This window comes from Elephantulus edwardii, unplaced genomic scaffold (genome assembly GCF_000299155.1).
Source record: "Elephantulus edwardii isolate Elephantulus edwardi_28Jun2011 unplaced genomic scaffold, EleEdw1.0 scaffold00224, whole genome shotgun sequence".
Taxonomy (NCBI): domain Eukaryota; kingdom Metazoa; phylum Chordata; class Mammalia; order Macroscelidea; family Macroscelididae; genus Elephantulus; species Elephantulus edwardii.
The window spans coordinates 157,337-163,048 of NW_006399974.1; the positions used below are offsets into that span (position 1 = coordinate 157,337).

The window sequence follows — 5,712 nt, forward strand, 5'->3', positions numbered from 1 at the left end:
ATCTCTTCCAGTCAGTTGGCCAAGTGGTTGTTCTCCAGATTTCTTGGCACAACTTGGTGAGCACATCCAAGGCAGCATCTGCTAGCTGAAATATGTCAATTGGTATACCATCTCTATCTGGGGCCTTGTTTTTTGCCATTTCCTTCAAAGCAGCTTGAACTCCTTCCTTCATCACCATACACTCTTCCTCAAATGTTGTTTCATGAAATTCTTCTGTGTCTGCCAATTCCTTTCGATACAGTGACTCAGTATATTCTTTCCATCTTTTTTAATACTTCTGGATCACTTAATATTCTTCCGAAAGCATCCTTGATTATAGCAACTCGTGGTTTGAATTTGTTCTTCAGTTCCTTGAGCTTAAGAAATGTTGAGCGAGTTTGGCCCTTTTGATTTTCTGACTCCAGCTCCTTGCACATTTCATTGTAATATTTTACTTTGTCATCCCACGCTGCCTTTTGAAATCTTCTGTTCAGCTCTTTAGTATTTTGAATTCTTCCTTCTGCTTTGCTTCTCTGTGCCCCAGTGCAATATTCAGAGTTTCATCTAATTTCCATTTTGGTCTTTTCTTCCTCCTCTGTCTTTGTGATGACCGTTTGCAGTCTTCCTGGATGATACCCTTGATATCCTCCCACAGCTCACCTGGTCTTCGCTCATTAGTGTTCAAGGCCTCAAACCTGTTCAAGGCTCACTAATGAGTGAATTCACAATGAGATCCTGAAAATATCTGTCTGTTGGAGGATCCAGTTTCCTATGATGTCTTTGATACACTCTGTGAGGATACCAACAGTGCTTAGTAGTAAAGAATATTTTGCTAAGTTGTTCTTCCATGGATCCTCACCTTATGGATTCATCGTTCACTTCCAATCTGGTTTTCAGCACTAGACCATGTGTTTATTCATTATTATACACAGGATATGGCCCAAGAATGGGTTTTGTGTGTTCATACAGAATGGACACAGGAAGGTGGTAGCATACTATTGTTGTGCCATCAGATGTCAAAGCAAGCTCAACTTTACAATTTTAATCATTTATATTGATTTTAATTATATTATATATTGATCATAATCAATTATAATCATCTGGAAGAGAAGAATATGTGTATTTATGATCAACACAATATAAAACTCCACTTTGAATTGAAAATAAATGTTTCAAGACAGTTCTCTTTGACATTGCCCAATTTACTGTTGCTACTGCCATGGTGACTCAAAAGGATCGGCTAGTAGTAGGAAAAATGTTTTTGAAGAGACACTGCTTTAAAGTTTGCTTCCAGGCCCACCTATTTACATCATTTAACAGCTTCTCATAGCGAACCTATCATCTTGTCTCTATAATCAGACTTCTGCCTGTAAATGTTACATCTGTTTAGTTTATAAGATGAGCTACTGGTAACTTAGCTGGAGATGATTAACTTTAGCGGAATGAAACCAGTTGATTAAGTTTGGTTTTGGAATATGAGCAGAAGGTCGTATATCTCACTTGCTAGTCTTGGCCAGAGAAATTTGCTCCTGGACTTCCTTGGTCCTTCTTTTCCCTCCTACTGTCTGCATCTTTGATTTGGAGGGTCATCAAGCTCCGAACTTGCAGAAGTGTACAGTGCATCAGTGGGTGCAGAACTACAGCTGTGAAGGACTTGAATATCTCAGTGATCTGGAGCAATGCTTCTACACACACTTAGAGAGATGGGACTCTAGCTTGAAGTCTAAGCTGCAGTAAAATCCTCTCAAATGAGCACATCTAATTCTTTTTAAAATCTCGATGATTATGTATGATAGAAGAGCCAGAGGAAGTCCATGATCTCCCCCCTTCTCTCCAGAGAACATGTTACATACACAGATACTTGGTATTTCATCTTCACCATTACAGCAGTCTGTCTCTGGAGGACTATAGTGGGTGTGTTCTGTGTTACCCGAGCTCTCTGGATTATCAAAAAGAGTTGCAGTCAATTACTAACCTAAAGGTTGAGGTCAAAGCCTTTCCAGAAACTCTGGGGGAAAAAAGGGCGGGGGGGAGGGGCTGGCAGTATTGCACAAAGATTGCAGGAAAAAACCTTGAAGCACAATCTCTGTAATTCATGGACTCACCTTGAGTTGGGATAAATTCTACAGTATTTGTTTGTTTATATCTCACACAAATGTACTTTTATATTTAATGAAAGAAGACAACTTTGGAAAGAGCACAGACATGATCAAGTAAAAAACAAAATTTAAGAAAAATGATTTATCAAAGTAGTCCAAAGAGAAAGGCTGTTGAAACCTTCTCAATCTTCTTTTAGTCCTTGAATATTTTGCTCTATTCATTGTGAGGACCAAGGACACTGCACACAATTGTGAACAAAGAGTGAGCTTGATTTTTCCAGCAGGCTGTGAAGCAACCGCGGACTTTTTGCTTGCCTCACCCACAACCCCGTCTCCTAAACTCAAAAAAATAACAAGTTGACTCTACAAAAACTTAAGCACTTTCACTTTCGATTCTCCTCCAGGTCGTTAACAGGAAGGTTGTAATATCTAGCTTGCTTTTCAGCTTCTGCAAAAAACAGTCTGTTTTCCATAAGCTACATCAGCTGGAGAGTTCAAGGGAGCAAGTGGCACAGCTGGCTAATTACCCAGAGGCCCCGCAGCAGCGATCTATCAGGTAAATTCATAAAAACTTTCTCTTCTGTGCACATACTCTTTATCTAGCAACAACATATACATAAAGCTCAGACGCTAAATGGAGCGCTGGAGAAGACCTTGGGAACTGGAGTAACGCTATTCTAAGGGGTCTGGCTGGCTCGCGGGGCGCTTTGATCCCAGCAGCTCCATCTCTCTGTTGTGGGTGGGGAAGGGCCGCTAGAGGGACTCTGCTGATTCAGGGATGTCATGCCTTCTACCTATGTTCAGTTCGGGTGGCAGCAAAGAACCCTAAAGGAGCCACAGAGGAGTACATTCTGTCTTTATCTTTAGAAAATGAGCTGTACCTGATGTCGATTCCATCCTCTTAACAGGGGCACTACTATGGAATCTTCAAGTCTTTCTCCCTCCTCCCTCAGACGTTTCCAAACTGACCCTTGCCTGACAGTAAGAAAGATCATGGTCTTTACCTTACAATTCACATCCTAAAAATTATTTCTTGCTTATTATGGTATTAACCACATCTAATGTTCCAAAAATCCTACAAAGTTGTGTTGATATAGAATAATTAATCCTCACTCTATTTAATCAACTATTGAAAATATAGTCTAAACCTCCACTAGATTACACCTGAGAAAAAGTGTACAAGCTTCATGAATATTTAAATCCTGTCTTCTTAGACTCTCAGAATGCTTTACTATAAACTAGGTATGCCTTCTCTTTCGTATTTTCAATGATTTATTCTTTAAAATATCTTTTTACCAATATAGATTTTTTTAAAATTTAGAATAAAATTCTTATTTTATACTGATTTATTTACAAAGTTAAATTGCTTTTCACACTAGATCTTTCCCATTTCCTTTACCCACCCCTCCCTCCACCCATCAAAATTTATTAACCATACCTCCCCACCCCTACCCATCCTCACCCTTCTGCCCCCCCCCTTTGGATCCTCATAGACTTTCTAAAATAATGGTCTTATACAGTATTTGGCCTCATGAAATGGAATTCGTTCACTTAACATAATGCTCTCCAGTCCCTCCCAAGTTCTTTTATTGTTGTCATGTTCTGTGAGTCATTTGCGACTAATACTGACCCTATGTACAACAGCCTTAAACCCTACTCTATCCTGTGCCAGTCTTATTCTCTCTGACACAATTAACCCCACCACCCCAGTGACTAAATCAATCCATCTCATCAAAGAGTGTAGTAATTTACAAAAGCATTTGCTCCTGTGTGCTGCTTAGTATTCCATCAAGTCAAAGTACCTTAATTTCTCAATCCACTTGATTGTGGTTGGACTTTTGGGCTGTTTCCATGTTCTTACAATGGTGAATAACACTGTTATGAACATTGGTGAACAAGTCTCTCTTTGTGCCACAGTTCTCATTTTCTTGGGGTATATTCTAAGTAGTGGAATAGCTGGGTTACATAGAATCTCTGTGTTCAACTTTTTTGAGGAAATGCCAAACTGCCTTCTAGAATGGTTATACCATTTTACGATCCCACCAACAATGTATAAGAGTACTTATTTCTCTACATCTTCTTCAACATTTATTACTTGCAGTCCTGTTATACTTTGTCACGACTACTGGGGTGAGATGGTATCTCATTGTAGTTTTGATTTGTATCTCTCTTATCAGGCATAGTTTTAGTGAAATAAAAATTGAATATATTTCCATGATCAGACAGCTATTAAAGTACAGGTACCTTGGAATATTACTTATTGATGTCTTAGCATAAAAGGACAAAGTTCCTTGGTCTCAGTCTCATGGTGTCAGAAATTTCATGAATTTGGTGAAAATAGAGGCATATCACCCAAATGAGGAAACTGTCAATTTGGGCAAATTCTTAAACATCCTGGCTACTGGCTTTCCTCTCTGCCAATCTATAAACAAGAAAATATTTTTCTTCCACTTAAATAAACAAATTCTTGGATGAATATCTTTTCACATTATAAAGAGCTGCCCTTTACATTTTGAGAGGGAACTGAAAGGTTTCAGATTGAAGCCAAGAACCACGCTGAGGTAGAAACATTTCTCAAAGTTTATTGCATGCTGAGCTACTTAGAAAGGGGAGTAGCACTGGAGGTTGCGTTTGAGGGGCTTATATGGGGTTTTAGCAAGTGTGTTTTAGGGGTTTATGAGATGGGTTGATGTTGCGTGATTCTGGTTTTGGAAAAGCTCCTAATATGAGTATTTCTGAGTTCTGGGTTTGGAAAATATCCTGACATAGGATTTTCTGAGTTCTGGTCCTGGGGAATGTCCTGACATAGGATTTTCTGAATTCTCATTCAAGAAAATGTCTTGATACAGGATTTTCTGAGTTTTGGTTTTGAAAAATGTCCAGATGTAGGGATTTCTGAGTTGAGCTTCAATTTCTATTTTTACTTTTAGCTTAACAAGAATTACATTCTTGTTTTCGTTCTCCTCTCAAGATCACTCCTTCATTCAGTCTGCCTCCTGCTGCTACTAATTCACTTAACCCTTCTTCATCAAGGTTGCCTTTATTCTCTCTTTTTAAGGAGTTTTCTCTGATTATCTATCTATCTACAACTGCAGCATCCCTATTCCTCTTTCCTGGTCAGTTTTGTACATTACAGTTTTTGGTCATTTGGTTTATTTATTATCTATCCCCTCCACTAGAATAAAGCTTGCACAAGGCAAGAGTTTTACATTTATCTCGTTCAAAGCTCAGTAATGAGACCCTCAAACAGTTGAGCTCAGCACTTGGTAAATCATCCATATGTATTTGTTGGATTAATGAGAGATTAAGCTTTCTGGGAATTCATAGAACCACTAATTTTCTCTCTCATTCTACTGTCCAATTCTGCTTCTACGTGATCATCAAGTGGTAATGTTCTCAGGGACTCATCATCTTACTGTCTTCATTCTAAATATCACAAAGCAAGATTCAGTGAGGGCTCTTATAGAAATCAGTAAGGCATCTGTACCAGATCTTCACTCCTCCAAAATGCAGGCAGTTGATAATATATATTCTCCAAGTAGAAAGTTATGATATATATATACCTGACATAGCTACTAGGTATGATATCAGTTCTTGCATTCTACTGAGTAGCTCTTCTGGGTTGCAGGTTACT

At 38.7% G+C, this 5,712-nt stretch overlaps 1 pseudogene; it reads right to left on the reverse strand.

The window, feature by feature from the left end:
- Positions 1-678: 678 nt before the first annotated feature.
- LOC102847274 lies at positions 679-1,200 on the reverse strand (annotated as a pseudogene).
- Between the last annotated feature and the right edge of the window lie 4,512 nt (positions 1,201-5,712).